Genomic DNA, 26108 nt, shown 5'->3' on the forward strand with positions numbered 1-26108 from the left:
ATATGGGGCGCACAAGATAAGACCATGGCGCATGGATTAGTTGGTTGCTCATTCAAATTCAAACTTTCTTTTGAATTTGAATGGCCAACCAACTTATTTTTATCCAGATATTTGGCACACAAGGGTGGGCATGGGATGGCTTCTACGTGGAGAAAATTCATGAGAAGTTGCTTCTCGTGAATTTAAATATGCACAGAAGAAGTGAGGTGGCGCAGGGAGAAAAGTCAAGGTGGTTTGAACCTAATTGAGCCAACCTAATCTAAATAGGTTAAGCATAATTAGAATAAATTAAATCCAACTTAATTAGGCTTAATTAGGCTCAATAAAATTCTACCTCAAATCAGAAATTAACTAAACCTAACTCCTGATCAAATCAGGGACTAAACCACCTTAGCGATTAGGTCAACATTTAACCTAATCGGGTCAATCCAAACTGAATCCAATTCAATTGAACTTGATCCAAAAATAATTGCTCAATCAAATTGAGTTAATTAGCGATCAAATCATTAATTAAATCTCTCATAAATATTGAGTCCAAATCCGATGGTCAATCAGGCATCAGAGACCATCGATATGAAACCCTGATCAAAGAGTTCAAATTTCAAATTCAAAATTTAAAATTCAAAATTTTGACCCCGGTACCCAAAATGTGTGAAACTCATGAACAAAGAATCCTAATTCTCAATCATAGAGTCCTAGACACATAAGAGTCATAATCAGCCATTTGATCAGAAAGGAACCACTAATGTGTGTGACCCCGCAGGTTCGAACCTAAGCCGGTAGCACAGAAATCAATTCCAGTACTAATCGAAGTGACCATCTAGCAATGGTACCCGACGATCGGATAGATCGAATAATCACAATCGCAACATTCAGAACCTACGTGAATATAGTTACCGTATAATTCATCCCTTTTGACCCCTGTGTTTAGGACGACTCAGGATTAAACTGTCAACCCTGATGATATCATCCGAATCGTGCTCAACTCAATTAGTCCTGTGACTCCTCACTAGGACTATCCTGGCCAAGATTTTGCTAAATTGAAACACGACTGTACACAGCTCCTAAACTGGAGTGGTCAATCTCATCTTGACACACGCACCGACAAGTCAAGTACTTGACTACACCCAGCAGCCTTCCGTCATCGAATTAGAAATTTAGGTCGTCCAGTGCCTAAGTGCAGTGAGTTACTTGCAAGTCACCGTGGCGGTCTCAGGTCGGAGGGACATTTATACCCATATCCCATCGGAGCAAATCTTGACAGCAGAAATAGCTTCGGAGTTGGTCACATTCAGTGCAGATGTACCATTACATCTCACTTGTATGCCATAGGAGTGTCTCCACACTCTTTGGTTATGAGGACAACCAACCCATATGGCACACAACGACCTATGCTCGATAAACGTTGTCGTCTTTGGTAACAACGTATCATTTGGTCGCGAACATGTTTAAGGACTAAGCGACAAATCCTCCTTTGTCGAGTCTAAATAGTCCTAAGGACTTCACCACAACACAGGAGTTCATTAGAAGATGAAATATTTATGATGAAAAAATATCAAAATAACTTTTATTTATTTATAATTTATGTACTAATACAAAAGGAGCACAACCGTCAACAGGCTGACGATTGGCTTTGGGATACTATTCCCAACAATATATATTCAGATTATGTCCAAATTTGGTGGAGCATCGAAGAATTTTCTCGTTGATTTGACTTATAAAGATTTTTTATTTAAAAATTATCGAATTGAATTGATATGAGAATTAAAATTTGATTCATATTGACTATAGTAAATCTATATGATGGTTTAAATATGATATTGGACTCAAGGGTTAATCAAGATTATTGTACACCAGTAAAAGTATGAATGAGAATCGAAAGTTAATCTTTGACTTCAATTGAAATTTAAAATTTTAGATCTTTTCTATTGATAAGGTAAAGAAATAATTTGATCAAACTTTTTTTTTGATGAACCTAAGAAATTTTGATTGTAAGATCAGAGTGCGCAGCGAAAACATGGTAATCTGGATTACTTTGAGCAAGTCAGGAATGTTGATTCTTTGAGTCAAAAAATTATGATAGATGATATTATTTGATACAAAAAATTTATTGATATTAGAAAGAATAATATTTTATTTGAGTTATTTTAGATATCCTAATGTAATTTTTAAAAATAGTGCTTCTACCTACTATGCTACAAAAATATTTAGCATCTTAATTCTAGGATGAGTGGACCCTTGATTTTTGATTTTAGATTTAGAATATTTAGAGATAAAATTTTTTTCTATCCTAGAATTAAATTTTATAATTCTCTATTTATTAGGAAGAATTTGAGATTATTTATCGAATAATGATTTCGATCTTAGGTTATTATACTCAAATATTTATCTCTAGGGTATAATAAAATTTGAAGTTTGGACTCTTTTGATTATTATTATTTCTCTGACTAAATGAAAAAGATGGAGGTTATCTATTGATATGGACGATTGTTCTACAAAAGATGGATTGGAGTTATTTTAATTTGATAATGAATCGATTAATTAAGAGTTGTTAATGTTTAGATGAAGAAAATTGATATACTTACTTAGAATAGAGACATTGATTTTGATTATAAGAAACATATAGTTTTGATTTAGATCAATTTTTGAGTTATTAATTTTTATTATGGAATGACTTAATGATAAAATTTGCTTCAAGAATTAGAATATTTAAGAGTTTGAGGGTTTGAGTAAGAAAATTTTGATGACTAGAAATAGTGATATTGATTCAATCAACAATAACGATATTGATCTTTATGAAATGACTTAATGATGAAGTTGTATCGAGAATTAAAATATCAAAAGTTCGAGAATGAGATTGAAATGATAAATCTTTAACCTTTGAAAATACAAATAAGAGAAAATATTTTTAAATTTTGATTGATTAGGATATCATCAAATGATTCATAGAAGTATGTTTTCCTATCTTATGATGGGTTGAAATTAAGAGTGGCTAATATTTTGAAATAAATAAATAAATAAATGAATGATGATGAATGAAGTTCTTATGCAAGAATAGAGACATTGATCTTCTTCTATTCACAAGAGATAGATTTGATTTTAATTTGAGTCATGAGATATTGAACATTAATTTTTACAGAAAATGAGATCATAATTTCAAAATCTTGAAATATTAAAAATCTTTGAGATGTTGATCTTGATAAATAAGAAAATGAATGATTCCATTTCAGAACGATATTTGATGTACCGACTTTTTCCTTATGAAATGATTTAAGAATGAATTCATATCAAGAATTAGACTATTGAAATATTTGTGGGTGAGATTCAAGTAAGAAACTATAAAGACTCAAGCAAGAAAAATTTCAAGGACGAAATTTCTTTTAGTGGGGAAGAATGTGATGGCCTGGCCCGAACAAGAATTCCAGCCCACCAAAGCCCCCCAAAAAAAAGAAGAAGAAAAAAATAGGGGAGAAGGGTCCCAATCAGAGTCGGAAACGAGCTCCCTCCGGCTCTATTTAAGGAGGAGATCCCTCCTCTCTCCTTTCCACCAAAGACCTGGGATCCAGTCGGCGGCAATCACCGAAAAATCCTCACGGTGACTCGAACCTGTGCTGTCCAATTGCTCATCGAAAAAGCCTCGCTGGCGGTCGAGGTAAGCTTTCCTCCCCTTCCTCTCTTCTCCCCTTTCCTTTCCATGCCTGTGTGCATGCTCGCCGACGACCGGAGTCGCTGGATTTTGTTACGGAAGAATCTTCCTTTTTGCCATTTTTCTGTCGCCGGTGGTCACCGCCGACCACCGGTTTGATCTCCTCTTGCCGTCGGATCACCTCTCCCTCGACCGCCGACCATCCCCGCACTGGCTGCGCCGTCGGCCGACCAACCAATGAGGGGATCAAAGATCCCCTGTTTCGGTCCAAAGGAAGCCCGGGAAGAAGAAAAGAAAAGAAGAAGAAGAAGGAAAAGAAAAGAAAAGAAAAAAAAAAGAAAAGAAAAAGAAAAAAAAGAAAAAGCAAAAAGAAAAAGAAAAGAGAAAGGAAAAAAAAAAGAAGAAGAAAATAATATAATAATAATATAATAATAATAAATAGGATTTTCTTTCCTCTCTCTTTCGTGAAGAAAAAGAAAAAAAAAAGAAAGAAAGAAAAGAAGAAAGAAAAAAATAAAATTAATTAATTAATAAATAATAATATAAATAATAAAATAATAGAAAGAGAGTTTCTTTCTCTTCTCTCTCTTCCTTCAGCCTGAACTAGTATTTTCTCTCTCTAAAATTGGACTTTCTCTCTCCTAAGATTTTTAAAATTTTGATAAGAATGATGATGAATTTAAATGGTCCTCGTGATAGATTTTTGATTTGTGATCGTCGGACGGTACACCAATATCCACTTTGATCAGATCAGATATTTTTAGATTTTATTTCTCATGATCTTATTGAATTGTCCACATGATAATTTCAGAATGATTTGATCCGATCGATCGGATTTGTTGAATCATATTGTCTGAAGAATTCAAGATGAGTTTTCTCTCTCTAGAATTTTTTCTCTCTAAAATATTCTCTCTTGATTGATTCTCTCTCTAAAAAAGGTTAGTGAATGAAGAAATTTCTTTTAATAGTCCTGATCTGATTCTAATGAAGAACTCTGATCCATGATTGTCAGACAGCATACTGGCATCCACCTTAATTAGACCATGAATCTTTAGATTTGATTATCCATGATTTCGATCTAGCCATGATTTGATTTGATCATGTTGATTTCATCAATCGAGATATTGGACCAATCGTAATGTTGGATTGTGTCACCTGATCAATTTGAATTGTACCTCATGAATTCTCTCTCCTCTGATTTTCTTTCTCCACTTGATTTTATGAAATCGATGAAGAAACCTCGGTCCTATCACTTCTTATCCGATTTGATCTGATAGTCAAACTTTGGATCGTTTAGGTCCTAATTAGATTTTGATTAGATAAAATTAGATGATCGGACCTAATCTAAAGTATTGAAATATGGTATTCGTATTCTTTCTAATTATTGAAATTGATTCTGTATAGGATTGTGGATGTTTGATCATGGGATATCGCGATATGATCTACGAACAGAATTTTTGGAAGAAAATTTATAGAATTATGTGGATTTATTGGAATGCGTTCAAAGTAAGTAATGTTTTACTTCTTCTAGATTTATCGGTAAATTATAATGTATTTTTCTGACATGATTTGTGAAACGATGCATGAATTGGATGAATGGTATTTTATTATGAAAATATCTTATTTGAAATATTATGATGAAGCATGATTGAACATATTAATTCCATGATGCATTATATTGATTGATTTCGATACTACATGATTATATATTTTCTTATCAAAATTAGAATATGAAACATGATTTATGAAGAATTATGATATAAGAAACAATAAGAATTGACAATCTGACTATGTAAAGGACCCTGCCAATGGGGGCATATACATTGGCAATTGATTTGTCCTGAGAATTTACGTCGCCAGAGAGACCAGCGACAAACCGCCAGAGAGACCAGCGGTTTCGAAGGACTTTGCTGCCAGATGATTTGCAGCTCACCGCAAGAAGATACGCGGTGTTATGACCCTGCCACAGAAAAATATGGTCATAGCTCATGGTTGACGAAAAGAATTGAAGAACAAAAAAAATTAAAATTTGAAAAGAAACTTGAATTTTCGAAAAAGAAATAAATTTGGCATGAATTATGTTGCATAATTGAAATTTATTTCGAATTGTTGAACTCTATATGTTTATTTTCTATAAATGATTATTTACTTAAATGCCTGATGAAATCTATTAAAAAGTGATCATTGCTTACTGGGCTGTCTAGCTCCTTACCTCTTATTTTACTGTTTTTACAGATGTTGAGGAATTAAGATGATACCAGATATGAATGGAAGAGTGATCAGAAGCAAAAGCTCTATACTTTTATTTTCGGTTGAAAGTCTTATTGAATTTGATGTAAGGACTATGAATCATTGTTGAATTTATTGAGATATTAAAGAAAAAAAAATTTAGATCGTTATATTTTGGATTTACATTATTAACTAATTATCCGCTGTTGTTTTAGGATAGTATGATAAGATGCCTTGCATGCTTATGGAAAGAATTTTCTATAAGTATGCGGTGGTTACCATGACCCTCGATTCACAATCTCGGGTCGGGGGCGTGACAGAAACAACAATAACAACAACAACAATAAAGCTTGCAAATACCCTGGTCACTAAAGACATCAGAAGTACTTGAACAAATATATATTCTTGCCATTAAGACGGTAGTCTTACATCTTTTGAAAGGATCTGCTCGATAACCAAGTTCAGCTCTGGATTGACAGCCACAAGTTTCATTGACAAAAACTGAAATTACATTTCCAATAATAAATGGGCAAAAATGAGAAGAAAGAAAGATAATTGCTTTTCTTTTGTCAGAAGGTTTGATGCAGCTTATAGAAATTAGTACAAGCATTAAACAAATGGGATTGAGAGGAAGGAAATTGAAGAGCACACCTCAACCTGTTTTTGAAGTGATGGAACATAATTGATTATTTCATCAAGCATCACCCCCTTACAAGTAATCTGTTAAAGAGTAGAAATTCGCCATCTTAAGAACATATCAAAAACCATATTTGACTTCATAAATAAAAGGAGCATGACCTTGCAAGGCGCTAAGGGGATGTTTGGTTTGGGGGAGTTGGGGTCTCGAATCAGAATGGGAATAGGTGACTTCCATTCTAACCATTTGGTTATGAGGGGTTTCATTCTGATTTTGATTCCGGAGTGGAATGGAAACAATCCAATCTACCTAAAACTCAATCTCTACTCTTCCTAAGGATTCAAATTTCTATTCCGATTTCAATTTTGGTCATGAATTAAATATTTTCAGAGATTTGGCCATTCCGATTCCGATTCCAATCCATTCTGATTTTCATTTCGATTTCAATTCCGGTTATAAACTAAATACTTCCTAAGATAATATACCTTATTGCATCTTGGGACAAGACGCTAAAGAAATTTCATTCTTTCACTAGTTTTTTCCCTTCTAATCTAAAAGTTAAGGAAACCATATCTAGAAATTGAGAAGGATTAATGACATGCAAAGGAATGACTTAAGGGGGTGTTTGATTCGTAACTGAAATCAAAATCAAAATGAAAATCATAATAGATTGTTATCGAAATCGGAATGACAAAATCACTAAAGCGTTTGGTTCATGACCGGAATTAAAATTGGAATGAAAATTGGAATGCTTAGCGGAAAGTAGGGATGAAGTTTTAGATATATTAGATCATTTCCATTCCACCTCGGAATGGAATCAGAATCGGACTCCTCCTAGCTAAATGGTTGGAATGGGAGTTACCCATTCCCATTCTGATTTCAGACGACAACTTCCACCAACCAAACATCTCAAAATTTGAAACTTACTCTTTTTGCGAGGTTGTGACTGTTGGTGGCTTGGCCTTGCTTAGCCCGTAGATGAATATGACCATCATTAACACCATTCAGAAAATGATTCTTGGCAAGTTTATCAGTGGAGTAATCGCTGTTGCCACCTGAGTTTAGTTCACTCTTTTGCTTCTTCTAATCCTCCATTGAGGTTTTGACACTATAAGACAAAATATCTTTTGGCAGCTAGCATTGACATCCTTGTGCAAGGACCAGCAAAAATTTATCAGCAGTTTTATAGTGTTCAATAATTAAAAATGTATCAATGTTCTTGAAGGATTAGAGAGTAACTCATCTTACTTGAAAACTTTCTGCTGGAGAATGAGGTCTCGGATCTATTCATTTGAGCTCTTAACAAGACTAAAGATCAGCTTTGAGAAATCAAATATACTAGGCATTGGCATTCAAAAAGAGCACAGAGATCAACTTGCCACCATTCTAGGCAGCCAATCGATAGAATTTTCAGTCTCCTACTTGGGTATGCCCCTAAGTATTCGTAAGCTCAAGAAAAAAACATGGGACACCACTTCTTGAAAAAGTCATGAAGAAGTTGGCAGGCTGGAAAATGAGATTGCTCTCTATAGCAGGTCAAATAATACTTCTCAATGCTGTCATCATGCCAATCTTGACCTTTTGGATGTCGAACTTTATTCTTCCTTCAGCTATTATCAGGAAAATTGACAGATTACGAAGAAGATTCCTTTGGAATGCTGATGAAAAAGCAAAAACAAGATGATGCTTGCTGAATTGGGCCACAGTGGGTCGACCAAAGGAATTTAGGGGAATGGAAATTGTTAATCTCACAACATTTAATCAGGTACTTTTCTGTAAATCATGGTGGAAGCTCTTCTCAGATATGCCGAAACCATGGAGTATACTGGTTAAATGATGCAGCTTAGGGCCACGTTTCGATAGAAAGGTAGGAAGAAGACGCATGAAACAAAGAAAAAAATGGAATAGGGAAGAGGAAACTCTCTTCTTTGAAATTTTATTTCAATAACTCAAATTAACTGATTGCAATATTGGCCATGGGGCCTTATTTATAGACTAAAAATTTTGATTCAACTAAAAGAAGAAATTCGAAACAAAATAAAATAAAGAATAAATCAAAACTAGACTCCATGTGGGACTAGAACTCTTGCGTGCTCCCGTTGACCTGTCAGACAATTGAATTTTGCTTCGAAATTTATAGTGACGGTGAAGCATTAACCTTGTAAAGCTCGAAAAGAGCTTTCCAAAAGAGGGTCATAATAAGGATTCTAACATCTAATGATAAAGTTATGACCGTTCTAGCTCGACAATGTCAGAACTCTACAGGAATCGGTGCTGTCAAGTCGATTTTGCATCCTTTCGGATCCGATCTTTCAAATCCATATATCTGATCGCTATGACGTCTGTGTCATTAAAGCAACATATTATCAATATAGGACAATATCACTGAGAATGATTCATACACAACACTTATCAGCATTCTGGAAGCAAGTTTTGTGAGTCTCATGGATGGTCCGCATGCTGACAAGATTTCAAGTTGGAAACGGAACACACGTCTCCTTTTGGCATGACACCTAGATTTCTTATCAACCTTTAACAGAAAAATTCCCATGGCTTTATATCGTCTCACCAAATAACGACATTACAGTGGCAGAGGCTTTCACACGATCAGTTGGTGACATTAGTTGGCATCTCACATTACGGCTTAATGATGGCTTAGATCACCAAGAACTGTGACAGAACTCTCGAGTGTCGAGTTTTTGGATAATCTAGATACTATATATTGGAAATGGTTATCAACCAAACAATTCTCAACAAAACAATGTTATCGATTTCTTATGGATGGTGGTGTGAGGACATTTTTTAGCAGAGTTGTTTGGAGAGCCAAAGCATCGGAGAAGACAAAATACTTCACTTATCTCAGCTTCCATGACAAAATCCTAACAAAGGTAAACCTGATTACAAAAGGGTGGAGAGGCAAAGACAATTGCACCTTGTGTGATTCAAATTCAGAAATAGTGGATCACTTGTTCCTTCAATGCTTATTCTCTAGATAGGTCTGGTTAGCTCTTATCCCCGTTCTTCGATTGAAAGACCTTCCACATATCCAATTTATATTATGGAATTCATCGCGATCAGATGAGCCTATGTGTGGTCTGCAGAAAGGAATTGATATTCTTCTGATTGCAGACTTATAGACTTTATGAAAGGAATGATGTCACACCCCCGACCCGAGATTGTGAATCGAGGGTCATGGCAACCGCCGCATACTCATAGAAAACTCTTCCCATAAGCATGCAAGGCATCTTATCATGCTATTCTAAAACAACAGCGGAATAATTAGTCAATAAATTAAATCCAAAACATAACGATCTAAATTTCTTCTTTAATATCTCAATAAATTCAACAATAATTCAAAGGCTTTGCATCAAATTCAATAAGCCTTTCAACCTAAAATAAAAGTATGAAGATTCTGCTTCTGATCACTCTTCCATTCATATCTTGTATCATCTTAATTCTTCAACATCTGTAAAAACAGTAAAATAGGAAGAAATGAGCTAGACAGCCCAATAAGCAATGATCACTTTCAACAGATTTCATCAGGCATTTAAGTAAATAATCATTTATAGAAAATAAGCATCTAGAGTTCATCAATTCGAAATCAATTTTAATTATGCAATATAATTCATGCCAAATTCATTTCTTTTTCGAAAATTCAAGTTTCTTTCGAGATTTCAATTTCTTTTGTTCTTCAATTCTTTTCGTCAACCATGAGCTATGACCATATTTTCCCTGTGGCAGGATCATAATACCGCGTATCTGCTTGCGGTGAGCTGCGAATCATCTGGCAGCAAAGTCCTTCGGAACCGCTGGTCTCTCTGGCGGTTTATCGCTGGTCTCTCTGGCGACATGTCACTGGTCTCGCTGGCGACATAAATCCTCAGGACAATCAATTGCCAACGTATATGCCCCCATTGGTGGGGTCCTTTACATAGTCAGGTTGTCAATTCATAATGTTTCTTATATCATAATTCTTCATAAATCATATTTCATATTCTAATTTCGATAATAAAATATATAATCATGTAGTATCGAAATCAATCAATGTAATGCATCATGAAATCAATATGTTTAATCATGCTTCATCATAACATTTCAAATAAGATATTTTCATAACAAAATACCATTCATCCAATTCATGCATTGTTTCACAAATCATGTCAGAAAAATATATTATAATTTATCGATAAATCTAGAAAAAGTAAAACATTACTTACCTCGAACGCATTCCAATAAACCCACATAATTCTATAAATTTTTTTCCAAAAATTTTATTCATAGATCATATCGCGATATCCCATGATCAAACATCCACAACCCTATACAGAATCAATTTCAATAATTAGAAAGAATACGAATACCATATTTCAATGGTTTAGACTGAGTCCGATCATCTAATTTCATCTAATCAAAATCTAATTGGGATCTAAATGATCCAAAGTTTGACTATCAGATCAAATCGGATTCGAAGTGATAGGACCGAGGTTTCTTCATTGATTTTATAAAATCAAGTAGAGAGAGAAAATCAGAGGAGAGAGAATTCATGAGGTACAATTCGAATTGATCAGGTGACACAATCCAACATTACGATTGATCCAATATCTCAATTGGTGAAATCAACATGATCAAATCAAGTCATGGCTAGATCGAAATCATGGATAATCAAATCTAAAGATTCATGGTCTGATTAAAGTGGGTGCCAGTACGCTGTCTGACAATCATGGATCAGGATTCTTCATTAGAATCAGATCAGGACTATTGAAAGAATTTTCTCATTGATAAATCGATCAAGAGAGAGAAATCGATCGAGAGAGAAAAATAACTTTAGAGAGAGAAAATTTTAGAGAGAGAAAACTCATCTTGAACTCCTCAAACGATATGATTCAACAAATTTGATCGATCAGATCAAATCATGCTAAGATTATCATGTGGACAATTCAATAAGATCATGAGAAATAAAATCTAAAAATACTTGATCTGATCAAAGTGGATGTCGGTGTACCGTCCGACGATCACGGATCAAAAATTCATCATGAGGATCATTTAAATTCATCATCATTCTTTTCAAAATTCTAAAAATCTTAAGAGAGAGAAATAATCTAGAGAGAGAATTCTAGAGAGAGAAAGTAGAGAGAAAAAGTCTAATTCTAGAGAGAGAAAATACTAGTTCAGGCTGAAGAGAGAGGGAAGAGAGAGAAACTCTCTTTCTCATATTTTATTATTTATAAATTAATTTATTTTATTTTTTTCTTTCTTCTTTTCTTTCTTTCTCTTTTTTTTTCCTTCACGGAAGAGAGAGGAGAGAAAATCCTATTTATTATTATTATTATTATATTATTATTATTATTTTTTCTTCTCTCTCTTTTTTTTTTTCCTTTTCCTTTTCCTTTTTCTTTTCCTTTTTCTTTTCTTTTTCTTCTTTTTTCTTTTCTTTTTCTTTTCTTTTCCTTCTTCTTCTTTTCTTTTTCTTTTTCTTTTCCTTCTTCTTCTTCTTCTTTTTTTTTTTTCCTTCTCCCGTGGGTTCCTTTTGGGCCGAAACAGGGGACCGTGAGGTCCCCTCGTTGGTTGGCCGGCCGGCGGTGCAGCCGGCGTGGGGCGGCCGTCGGCAGGAGGGGGGTGACTCGTCGATAAGAAGAGGGCCAAACCGGTGGTCGGCGGTGACCACCGACGCCGGTAATCCAAGAAAAATGGTAAAACAATGAAGGTTACTTCCGCAACAAAATTCGGCGACTCCGGTCGCCGGCGAGCGTGCACATCAGCACGGGAAGGAAGAGGGAGAAGAGAGGAAGGGGAGGAGGCTTACCTCCGTAGCCGGCGAAGCTTTTTCGGCGAGAAATTGGACGGCACAGGGACGGTCTTCCGCGGGATTTTTCCGACGATTGCCGCCGTTTGAGTTTAGGATTTTCGGTGGAAAGGAGAGAGGAGGGATCTCCTCCTTAAATAGGGCCGGAGGGAACTTGTTTCCGACTCCGATTAGGAGCCGGTGAACGGAGGAAGAAGACTCCCTTCGGGAGTTCTTCTCCTCTGTTTTCCTTCCTTCTTTTTTTTTTTGTTTTATTTTGGGCTTTGGCTGATTGTTGCATGGGCCAGGCCAGGCCATGACAAATGAAATAAGAGATGTTTTGAATACCATGCCTGTCTTCCTAACCATGTTAGCAAGCAATTCATGAAACTTCATATCCTGGACAGAAAATGTTGATGGGGAAGATGAACATTCGACGCAGGCTATCAGAAACATTCTGAAACAAGTGCTATGAACTAGTAACCACTTTCAGATCAGCAATGCAGGCAGATGGTTCAGAATCAAATCTAACTAATATATATAAGACTACATAAAGGGCTGGACACACTCCAGAACAGAGTTTCAACGATGCATCAATGAATTAGGAGGTTGAAGATCAAATCAGAGGGTTGGGAGACTGATAGAGTATTTATTTCTTTGTTAATCTGAAAGAAAACATGAAAACAGAATACCTGAACTGTTGTGTCTGTTACCAGCATCCAAACTTCAGAATATAATCATAAGATATGTAACCCTAAATATTATTAATATATAACTATTGAGTTAGATCTTTCCGAACTCATTTTCATCAAAAAAAAAAAAAAAAAAGAGAATGAGGTTTCGGAGCAATGCATTAGATTTTTTTTAGGGGGTGTTTGGTTGGGGGAGTGGGGGTCTGAAATCGGAATCGGAATGGATGACTCTCATTCCAAGCATTTGGTTGGGAGAAGCCCCATTCCGATTCCGATTCCGGAGTGGAATAGGAATGGTTCTATCTATATAGAACTCAATCCCTACTCTCCTCTATAGATTCAAATTTTTATTCCAATTCCAATTCTGATTCCGATCACGAACCAAACGCTTCAGGGGATTTAGCCATTCCGATTTCGATTCCAAGCCATTCCGATTCTTATTTCCATTCTAATTCCGATTGCAAACCAAACACCCTCTTAGTTACATGCTCTTTAGATGAAGAGATATCTGGAGGGCAAGGACCAGTTGCAATCTGATTACTTGCGGGAAAGGTAAAGGAACTCAACATTTTAGTGATTGTTAATCTGAAAGAAAATATGTAAACAGAATACCTGTACTGTTGTGTCTGTTACCAGCATCCAAACTTCAGAATATAATCATAAGATATGTAACCCTAAATATTATTAATATATAACTATTGAGTTAGATGTTTCCTAACTCATTTTCATCAAAAAAAAAAAAAAAAAGAGAATGAGGTCTCGGAGCAATGCATTAGATTTTTCTTAGTTACATGCTCTTTAGATGAAGAGATATCTGGAGGGCAAGGAACAATTGCAATCTGATTACTTGCAGGCAAGGTAAAGGAACTCAACATTTTAGTGAAGTTCTCACTGCTAAAGGACAGAAGCCTTGGAATTTGCTTCATTGTATCCGTGTTAGAAAATCCCTTGCTTTCTTGTACACGAACATTATTGGACGAATGACCCGCTGATCAAACATTGAAATCCACATTCTGATCTACTGAAAGAAGTGGATCCCAATCATTAGCTGCAAATTGTTAAGCAACATTTGAAGAATAACTTGGAGCTATCATTGCAGAAACTATTTTAGGAATCAACATTCAATTCCTTGTTAATACTAAACTTTTGAGACAACAAACTTAAGTAGAACTCACACCTCTCTTCGAATACCAATTGCTGCTGCTATCAACACGTATATAAAACTGAATGACCTCTCGGAAAAGCTTGAGGGAATAGAGAACTCAATAGAGAGCCCTCAGACTAAAGGAGCCAAAGAAATCGGAGAATCTTCAGCTAAAGACAACGATGAAGACTTGGACCAGTAATTTCTTGCAGGCTCAACAAGGAACAAATAGCCTTGGCAGCTTTGTACCAAAAAGGTCGAAAGCTAAAGTAATTCCAAGTAGCAGAATCCTACACACACAGAAAAGATAACCCAAAGTTCAGGCATATTATCTAGCATTCACCAGCTGGGTAGCTTTAAGAAACCTATGAGATTACACATAATACAATACTCCAAAGTGCCCGAGAGACAAGAAAGTGACCCTTTCACCACAGCATAAAGAGGACAGAGAATAAAGGAATCCTATCACAGATAGATATCCCAGTAAAGAAGGAAAGTTGATTCTTATTCTATAATCCGGGGGCCTTGATATGTATGTGATGACCTGGGCTGGTCCAAGCCCCAGCCCAAATCCCAGCAGGGCCTTATTGGTTCTTAAAACCGAGAAGAGAAATTCTTTGTACACCACCTGCGGTATAGAAAATCTAATATGGAGTACACCACTTCCTCCGATTGGACCACATAGCCACTGCTTTCCGATGTACATTTAATGCTTGCAAGTTAGTATTTTTATTTAAAAATTTTGTATGATAAAAATGCCCTTCATGACTTCTTGATAACTTGTATGACTTTCTGTGAATATATATGACTTCCTATCATATGACTTCATATGAATATATATGACTTCATATCATATGACTTCCTATGAGCATATATGACTTCCTGTGAACATACATATATTCATAGGAAGTCATATATGTTCATAAGAAGTCATATATATTCACATGAAGTTAGAGAAAGTCATATATATTCATAAGAAGTTATATATACTCACAGAAAGTCATACAAGGTATCAGGAAGTCATAAAAGATTTTTTGTTAAGGAATGTCATAATTTTGGGCATGAGTATTTTCATCATACAAAATTTTTAAACGAAAACACTAACTTGCAGGTATTAAATATGCGTCGAAAAGCGGTGGCTGCGTGGTTTAATCGAAAGAAGCTATGTACTCCACGTTGGATTTTTTACACTGCAGGCGATGCACAAAGAATTACTCAACTGAGAATAGGGTAGGGATTTCCCCCTGCTCTCCCAAACCTTCCTAAGCCCAAACCCCACCGCCTCTTTCTCCTACACTTTCTCTCTCCCTTGCTCTCCTTCTTCCGTGCCCTCTCTCCCACTCTCCCTCTAGCGGTTGCTCTCTCCCTCCCTCTATCTCTCTCTCGCATTCTCCTCCCTCCCTAAGGAGAGGAAAGGGCCAGTTAGGAGAAGAGTGAGGGTTAACGGAGGTGAGGATGTTAATGAGAACAGGATCTTAAGAAATAATAAATGATTTGGAAGATTATATATCAAATTTTAAGGACGGATAGGTGGTTTAAGCTGAAATTTTAACTGAAGATTGCTAATTCATGGGTCAACTTGAGGATAGAATTGAAAAATTTTTGGATGAGTTTAGCTAGGATAAATAATTAGTGTATTGAGCATGTTGCTGGAAAAAATTAAGGATGAAGGAGAGGATGTTGTATCTTCTCTTTTTTTTCCTTTAATATTCTTTCCCAAGATAATGATTCTTGAATTTTATAAGTATTGAATATTGATTTAGAATTATCTGAATGTTCTAGGTGTGCGGCAAATTGACTTGGCATGTCAGTTGAATTTTGCAATTGTAAGAAGGATTTTTAACCACAACCACCTGCATAATAATGAATATTTTATGTTATATGTTGAAAATTATGGATATTTTATTTTTTACATATAAATTTGTTTGCATATGAAGTTGGTTCTTTATGATTCTAATTTATGCTCAGTTGTGTAAATAGAATGCATATAAATGATTTATAAAACGACAATAATAATAAAGTGAAAGGAATGATTTATAATAATTTAAAATTGAAACATCTTGATGAGTCACCATTTCGATATGTCCTCACCACGGACAGCAATGTGATACTTTTATCAGTATGGCCTCGCCATAAGCAAGAACATAGTATTTTTATTAGTGTGGCCTCGCCACAGGCAGAAATGTGATACTTTTATTAATATGACTTCACTACGGACAGAAACATGATACTTTTATCAGTATGACCTCCCCATAGATAGGAACATGTTATTTAAGTATGGTCAGTCATGGGCAGGAGTATGACAGTGAATAGTCTAAATGTTGGGAATTCAGATCCGATCTACTTTACACGTATTATAATAAAATAATAAATGAGAATAATTGCTTGATAATGATGTTAACCAAAATAATAGCAGTTCAAAATGACATCTTAGTCGAATGGAATTCTTTATTTGGTTAGATATGATGATCATATCAGAGTTGCTATTGATGGAGTATTGCATATATCTAAACTATTATATATTGAAACTTGTTGAACATTTTGATAGTTCTATTGAGTTAGGCTTATGAATATTCAATTGTTAATTGTTGAGATTTAAACCATTATTTTCTTAACGAATATGTGTATTAAAGAATTTTTATATTTCTATACTTATATGTGTACTTAGAAAATCTTTACTAACCTGTTAGCTCATATTATCATTTCTATTTTTTTTAGAGCTGCAGAACATTTAGCTAAATAGGATTTATTTGAAACTTTTGATGAGAAATATAATAATAAAGTTTTTATATCTGAAACAGAGATATCTGAACCATGTATTTTAAAAAACTTTAGTTTTCAGTAAAAATTTATAATGAATTATTTGCTTTAATTTTTTATCTCTAGATGTTAAATATTTTTGTTTGAGATTTACCAGGCCTTACATATACTCTAAAATTATACTCTAGGGGATATGCGGTCGTGTCACATGGCCAATCCAAGTGTGGGGTTTAGGGTGTGACAACAATGATATTAGAGCCTAGGTTATAATCATTAGGGATTATGGTGCAAGTAGTATTGGAAGGCATAGATTCAATTATAAGGATTTCTTTAGATCTTAGAATATGATGTATATTGAGTATAAGTGGGATGGTTATCAGAAATTAAGATACAATCTCTTGTGATACTATGAATTATTAATAATCCTACATCTTAATTTATTTGGTATTCTACAATAAAGTCTTCATGATGTTTCAGCATAAATTGATAATGGTATCAATGGTGTTATAAATGTTGTTAGTAATAGTAATGATTATAGTATAGAGAAGTCACCTTATGGTCATATTTCATCACCATATTGGATGTTATTTTTTATTTTTTTTCAAGCAATTTGAATAGTTATGAGTTGTTGGTATTTTGCTTAATGAGCATAAGTTGAGCAAGTATATCTATGTTGTTGATAGTTCTTGTGATAAGTGAAATGTGTGAATTTTTATATTTCCTAGTTATGTTGAATGTTGTTTACTAGTCGATGGGAGTTGGGATAGCACTCCTATGTGGGTGATGGTTGGTATAATTTATATCGATAAATAAAGAACTAAATGGCAACTATTAAGGATTATCATATATTAAAAGTTTTAAAATTTATAAGGTTATGATTTATAATTTCAAGACAAAAAAGACAGGATGCACTCGAATATTTAACACACTTTTGGCATGTACAATGTGGATATTCGAAGATAAGAATGACTTTCATATATTTAATATTAAGCAACAAAATGGATCAGGCTAGCACAATAAAAGCATTGTGGAATTATAACTTGTAGGTTCTATGAAAATTTTTGATATATGATTTTATGATGATTGACCCTAAAAGAAGATAATCATTTTGTATATGTTTATGATCAAGTTGGGATTCATTTTCATATGGATGTAACAATAGTCATTTTATATTGATAATTAAATTTTCGTGGTGGTAATTGCAGAGCAATAAAGGTGGTTGAGACATCTCCAAAGATTATTTTAGTTAAGATAACTAAAAACTTAGGACTATTTGAACCTGTTTATGGGCGTGAACAATATAAAGGGCAATACGGGCGGTATGTGCAATCATATGTAAATATTATGATGAGTGGGAGAAATGAGTCTCATAAACTTGGAAGCCAGTAGTAGTCAAGTAGAGTAGAGCAACAGGAATCAGATGAAAAGACTGCCACTTATGCTTTTAATTTATTTTAAGAGTCAAACTAGCTTGAAAGTTAAAGATGCAAATCACAATGATAAAGAATATAAGTATATATATATATATATATATTAAAGAACGGATGCTAGTATGAGGATTTACGAGTAAAACAACAACAGTTGAGATGAGGATATGATTTACTAGTGAAAAGACATCGAAAGCAAAGGAATGAGTGTGCTGAATTGCGTTAAGAAGTCGAGAGATGGAGGTAGACACTTTCTTCGGATATTGAATTTTTGTGAGGAAAAAATTGATGTGGGAGAAAGAGGATAAAGCAAAGAAAGTAATGATTTATTATTGCATAGAATAAATTTATGCTATACTTGATATTTGAAAAATTGATCTGAATTGATTTGAATTTATCTGATGTTAGAAAACTTAGTAGTGATCAATTTTGAATTATATTATCAAAAATTTTCATAATTACTTAAATATCTTGATATATTTTGAAAAAAAATTAAAGATAATATTCAAAAATTTTAAAAATTGATAGTTGATCAAATATTCTTAAGGAACTTGGAAAGAAATTGTAGATTTAAAGAAAGTTATTTTAGTAGATAGATCTGAATTAGAAATAACATATTAAGGCTTAATTAAATTCTATTGTCTTTTATAATGTTTTGCATAAAAAATGGTATAAAGATGTAAGTAGTTATAAAAGATTGAAATTATTTTTTATAAGAACTCCTCCAAAGGCATGTAGATGGAACAACAAGTGCCTAATACTTTGAACGGTAGCTATTGATACAAGTTACATAATTGAAGGTCTTCTGAATACTAGCATGCTTTATGATGAAATTTAAAAATTGATTAGGTCTAATTTTATTATGGATTTAGAAATTTAAAAATTATTAATCATTGAATCATGATTTAGGGTATGTATCGATTAAGAATAATTAAGTTGCTATTTTTTAAAAAGAGATGATCATGTATTGACTAAAGTAATGTTATGAAATGAATAGATAGGAGTCTAGAAAATGTTGCAAGTATATCAAGTGGAGGATGGTATTAGATTCAGAAGTATAACTTTTGAAAGGAGATCATCAAAAATTGAAATTAAGATTTGCAATGCTATATTTTGAATTTGAATTTGAAGTCTTATTTCGGTAGTTAAAGCAAGTACAAAGGATAAAGAAAAGAAAAGCATGGTGATCCAGATCTACTAAGGATTGCTTATATAATGAGATTATTAATACAAATCATCCATATGGAAGGAGTAAAGTCATTACAAATGGTGGCATCTATGAATTTGGGGGCTTGATACTGGAACTTATATCTTTATTGTACATAGGGTTATAATGATGGAGATAACTTTTTTTTTATGAATTCTCAGATATTATCCAGTTAATTAGATTTTGATAGTAATAAAGTAGCAAGTGCTAGTGTGCAGTAAAATAATTGTAAGTGTGAGTAATTAAATTATAGATACCATTGCTATGAGTATATTGGGTGAAAAAATAAAATAAAATAAAGAAGGAAAGAAGCAAAAGTAAGAAGCAGAAGAAAAGGATCAGCAAATTCTAGACATTTGGATATTAGAAAAAAATACTAGAATCGCAATTGTGAATGTTAAGAGAGGGAGACCATAGTAATATAGTTGCTAGTATGATCAAATTGATCTAAGTTGATACATTAAATTGATTTTTATTTGACACTCTAATTATAATAAGTATGACAGTTATCCAAAGCTAAGTTACAAGAGAGTTGGTAAAGATCCATGTTCTTTGAAAGTTGCCATGGGGGATTGGTAATGCTAATTATCTACAACTATATTTGAAAATTTCTATGGATTGTAATAAGTTTGACGATTAGAGATCTTAAAAGTAGCCTCACCATTAAGATTCTAGCCATAGACTAGTATATGAGCAATTATATTGAAATTTGTTAGTAGAGCTTATGATTGGTAGCATAGATTTAGCAATGATAAATTAGGGATGTGATTTGAGTTTGAATGTGCAAATTTTGAAGATGAAATTTAATTAAGGGGGGAGGATGTGATGACCTGGGCTGATCTAAGCCTAAGCCCAAATCCCAGTAGGGCCCACTCCTTAGGCAGTGCCCTGTTGGTTCTTAAAACCAAAAACAGGGGAGAGATTTTCCCTGTTCTCCTGAACCTTCCTAAGCCGAAAGCCCACCGCCTCTTTCTCCCATGCCCTCTCTCTCCCTCGCTCCCCTTCTTCTGTGCCCTCTCTCCCACTCTCTCTCACACGCTCACTCTCTCCCTCCCTGTGTCTCTCTCTCCTCTCTCCCTAATGTCTTCTCTCCCTAGGCGCTCTCTCTTCACATTCCCATTCCCTCTTCCCTCATTGTGTGTGTATCCGTGTGTGAGCGAATTGAAAAACAAAAAAATAGAGGAAAAGAAAGAAAGATAGAAAGGAGGAAATATGATCTCTTTTTTCCTCTCTCTTTTTCTTTCTCCTTCCCTCTTCTTTTCTCTTCTATCTCTTCTTCTTCTCTTATCGCTGCTGTCGTGGATGGGCTCTTCATTAGAGCAGATAAGATTAAGCATCTTTTTGTATTATTTGGGCTGATTTCAATTAAAGATCAATGAATAGTTATTGAAACTTTTTGTAGGTACTTAATTTCTATTATGAAATAAGTAATAGATGGTAGATTGAAAAGAGGGGTCAAAATAGAAATTTTAAACTTTGAAATAAAAAAAAATTTGGGAAAGAGAAGGGGCTGTTAGGAGAAGAGTGAGGGTTAAGGGAGGTGAGGATGTTAATGAGAACAGGATCTTAAGAAATAATGAATGATTTGGGAGATTGCTTGTCAAATTTTGAGAGTGGATTGGTTCTATCTTATTTTAATCTAAGAATTTTATCTCTCTAATGGCAAGATGGTTTAAGCTAAAATTTTAATTAGGGATTGCTAATTCATAGTCAACTTGAGAGTAAAATTTGAGAATTTTTGGATAAGTTTAGCTTGGGTAAATAATTAATTCATTGGGGCTGTTGCTTGGGAAAGGCTGAAGGAGAAGATGTTGTATCCTCTCTTTTCTTTCTTTATTCTTTCCCAAGATAATGATTTTTGAATTTTATAGTATCAAATATTGATTTGAGATTATCTGAATATTCTAGGTGTGCAGCAAATTGAGTTGGTAGATCAGTTGGATTTTGCTACTATAGAAGGTAAGGATTTCTAACCACAACCACCTCCATAATCATAAATATTTTGTGTCATATGTTGCATATGAAGTTGATTTCTTTATGATTCTAATTTATGCTCAATTGTGTAAAAAGAATGTGCATAAATGATTTATAAAATAACAATAATAATAAAGTGAAATGAATGATTTATAATAATTTAAAATTAGGGCATTTGGACTAGTCACGATTTCAGTATGGCCTCGTCACGGGCAGGAATGTGGTATTTTTATCAATATGGGCTCGCCCCAAACAGAAATATGGTATTGTTATCAGTATGGTCTCATCATGGACAGAAACATGGTACTTTTATTAGTATGGCCTCATCACAGATAGGAATGTGGTATTTGAGTATGGCCAGTCACAGACAGGAGTATGACTATGAACAGTTCAAATGTCAAAAATTTGGATCCGATCTATTTTATACATATTATAATAAAATAATAAATGAGAATAATAGCTTGAAAATGATGTTAACCAAAATAATAGTAGTTCAAAATGACACCTTAGTCAAATAAAATTCTTTATCTAGTTAGATATGATGAGCATATCAGAGTTGCTATTGATGGAGTATTGCTTACATCTAAACTATTATATATTGAAACTTGATGAATATTCTAATAGCATTATTAAGTTGGGCTTATGAATATTCAATTGTTAATTGTTGAGATTTAAACTATTATTTTTTCAATGAGTATGTTTGGTAAATAATTGTTATCTTTCTATGCTTGTGTGTGAGCTTAAAAAATTCTTATTGAGCTGTTAGCTCATATTATCATTTCTATTTTTTTCAAAGCCGTAGAACATCTAGCTAAATGAGGTTGATTTGGAACTTTCGATGAGAAATAGTAATAGTAAAGTTTTTATATCTGATATTGGGAATATCTGAACTGTATGTATTTTGAAAAATTTTAGTTTTCAATAAAAATTTATAATGAATTATTTACTTTAATTATTTATCGCAAAATGTTAAGTATTTTTGGTTCAGATTTATTAGGCTTTGCATATACTCTAGAATTATACTTTAGGGGACATGCGGGTGTGTCATGTGGCAAATCCAAGTGTAGGGTTTGGGGCGTGACAATGTAAATTAGTGCAGAACACCAGTGTTGTACATCCTTGTAAGCAAAACTGAAGGCAATGTACGGACACTAAAGGTTGAAGCCTAGCAAGTTAGAGGCATTATCTGAAACTTCGGAGGATAGCAAGAGAGAGTGAGAAGGAAGCCAGATAGATTCTCTTGTAGCCTTCAGAGCATATGATTACATGCCCATCAGGATGGCCTATCGATTCTTTCGACAAAAGGCTACCATCCGACAACCTTTTAAAGCATCAAACCGACAGAGATGGAGGTGGGAATAACTGAAGTTGGATTTTGGAATGGACCAGAAGAGAAAATGTTTAAGCTTTCCATTAAGAAAACTTATTGGGAAACCTTTTGAATATTTCCTAAAATGGGTATTTACTTAAACCTTCAACTACAGAAATCAGTACTAAATAAACTGGGTTGCAGACTTGAGGATCTAATGGACACCCTGCCAGAGACTTCCAAACCAACAGAAAGTGAATGTGGCTACCGGCTAGTAAAAACAAATTAAATATTTTATTGATGGGGACCAAAGAAGCTTTCAAAGTTCAAACCATCAGAATCCAAGAAGAAAATTGGAACTGGACTGGGGCTAAGCAAGGGCCTCAATCGCATATTGCACCACAATATTTTCCAGGACAGGTACTGGTCATCACAAGGGACCCCACAAAAGCATTCAGTAGTTGTAGTTACTACTGTTAAATTTTCATAGGGACGAGAATCACCAAATGTGCCATGGTACATGACACCAAATAGCATCAGACACAAGAATATTAGTGAAACTGTGAAAGGGAAGTGGATTTAGGCTAGGTTGTCATTAGGACTAGGGAGGGAAGAGTTAAACACTGTAACCCGCTTTTCACTATATATATATATATATATATATATATAAAAGCTAATCTAAAGAAAGGCAGGTAAAATCTTAGAAGTAAATACGATATGTTAGCTTCTCTGTTAGAAAAGTAAAATGCCTCATTCTAATCCATATTTTGGTTATTTTTGTGACAGAAGGAGACCAATCTCCCTTGCACCTAACCATCCTTTCTTTTATTCACTATTCAGGCAGAATTAATATCACCTAGTTACAAGCATCCTTTCATTTACGTCCCAAAATATTTCTCATTATCTAACATTGTTTTCTAATAATTCCCATTTAACCACCATATACCTTCCAGAAAAATATTAATTTCTAAGATTTATAAACTTTTACTGAAAAATAAGATCATTATTTTGAGATCAAAAACCTTTATTCATTCTTTTATATGCACATTTCACATGCCTGTTTGCTAGTATCTATAGGAAACAGGGTATGGGCTAGATAAAATTTCAACCTTTAATTACGAAGGCCTGCCAACCATACGTGTGACCTTTCACCATTGCACATGATTTCTTGGATGCTAGCCTTATTTCATTTGCATCATGTGTGAGAATTGTTCTTTATTCTGCCATTTTCATATTAATTCCTAACCTTCAATAAATATATACATCACGAGAAATATTCTTGCAACAAGCGTGCTCACCTTTGCCATATGTATGCCTCATTGTCACACTTGGAGTTCAATGCTTATTTGATAGGGAGTTTTGCTTTGGTAGCATTCATATATGCTGCTTATTTAAGAGCAAGGAAAATTTCACAAGTAGGCACCATGTTGCTAATCATAGTATTTGGGTTAGATCTAATAAGTCGACTTATATACTCTTTATTTTCGATCTCCATCATATATCAGAGTGAGATAGTGGATATAGAGAAAAGTTTTTATTTTCTGCTGACACAGCAAAGTATTTGTTAGAAAAGAGTGCTCTAAGAAGGAAGTGAAATGTGTAGCCTCTTGCATGCACTCCTCTGCGCATATGCCTTACATATTGTAGAGATTGCCAGGTTTCAGTAACAATAATTTTGGAGGTGACATGCTCATGGTAGTCATAGGCATGCACACAAAAGAAAGAAAACCCACGCACACGCATGTAGGATTCTGTCTTCCAAACTGTGGTACATGAGGATGATCGATCAACCTGGTTTCGACTTGTATAATCTGTCATCCATGCAAGTGAGTGAAGGTAATGATTGAAGGGAGTTTAGAGTGGATTGCATGTGTTCTTGTGCCCCTTTGGAAGAAAGGCATGCACAAGTGATATCATTATGAATAAGAATATTATTATGCTATACTGAGCAATGTTAGCTGTTATTATCGAACTTATCTGCTGAAAAGATTTGAAGTTAAAATTAGTTAAAGTCTACGAGGTGTGCAGATTTCAAAATGGTCATCGGTAGGGAGACCTATTCATCGTTAGACAACAGTGAAACAAATATTGACACTTGTAGTAGATAGAGTCGTTCAAAATCAAAGACTCTTTAATTCACATAGCATCACCAATTACAATACTAAAGAATTGCTTAGCCATATTTTAGCCACTGACCATTAGTTGGAAAAAAAAACAGTGGTCCATCCAATATCTCCACTTATATTCTCACATGCAGTTTAGGACTTAGTAGTAAGGGGTGTTTCCCAAATCTATGGCATTAATTGTAGAGTAGAACTCAAAGGAATGCTATTTAAATTTTTATTTTTTGAGAGCAGTGAGACCAAAGCCACTACACTACTACTTGATAGGTTTGAAGCCCATGTGGAGAAATCCGAAGTATATTCTCGGGTCGAGGTATGCAGCAATCTGAGGAACGCATATGGTCTAAGGTTTTTAGCTCGGCTCATAGCTTTTGGGTCAGCAACCTCGAACTTCAGCTCAGTGTTTGGGTCGGCAGGCTCTATAGGATGGCTCAGGCGGGCACACACAGGTGCAGCCCATGCAATCTTCCCATGCAATTTATGCGCGAGGTGTGGATTGGGCAGCGTTTCCTCTGGCATTTCTCGCAGTTTACAGGGGATGGTGTGGACCATTGCACGATCGGATGGCTTCTATTATTTTAGATGAAGATCCAACAGCTGTAGGATGATCAAATCTGTTTTGGGACTGTTTCAGATGATTTTTCGCTTGTTTGATGGAGATCCGACGATGGGCAGAGGTCTTTGAGTCTTGATCGAAGATAAATTCAATTTTGGAGTCATTTTTAGGGCTTTAAAAGAACCTGTGACAATAGAGACTAGGCTATCCAAGGGATCAAGGGGCAATAGGATGCATAGAGCGGCATGAGGCTTTTTTGAGAGAAAAAAAAATACTTTTTCCCTTGTACTTCTTGTACCGTGAAATTTGTACTTCTTGTACTGTGAAATTTAATAGAAGAATAGTCGAGGAGGTCTTACTCATGGATGTAGGCTAATTGATAGGCCGAACCACGTTAGATCTCGTGTATTTTTTTCTTATTTTATTACTTGATTATCTCTCTTTATTTTTATGTTCTACGTTTGTTCAAATTTTCTTTCCTCTACAAAATGATCCATATTTCCATTGTGTTTGTATGCTATATGGATTGAGGTGTGCTTAGTTACCCCTCGACTGGTCCTTTCAATTTGGTATCAGAACAAAGAGATTGTTTTGTAGTTGGTTTGATTTGAAATAATGACGG

At 34.4% G+C, this 26108-nt stretch overlaps 1 pseudogene; it reads right to left on the reverse strand.

Moving 5' to 3' along the window:
* Positions 1 to 25482, reverse strand: part of LOC105060134 (transcription factor bHLH74-like) — a 37734-nt pseudogene extending 12252 nt beyond the window's left edge.
* Between the last annotated feature and the right edge of the window lie 626 nt (positions 25483 to 26108).

Source organism: Elaeis guineensis, chromosome 6 (genome assembly GCF_000442705.2).
Source record: "Elaeis guineensis isolate ETL-2024a chromosome 6, EG11, whole genome shotgun sequence".
Classification (NCBI taxonomy): Eukaryota; Viridiplantae; Streptophyta; class Magnoliopsida; order Arecales; family Arecaceae; genus Elaeis; species Elaeis guineensis.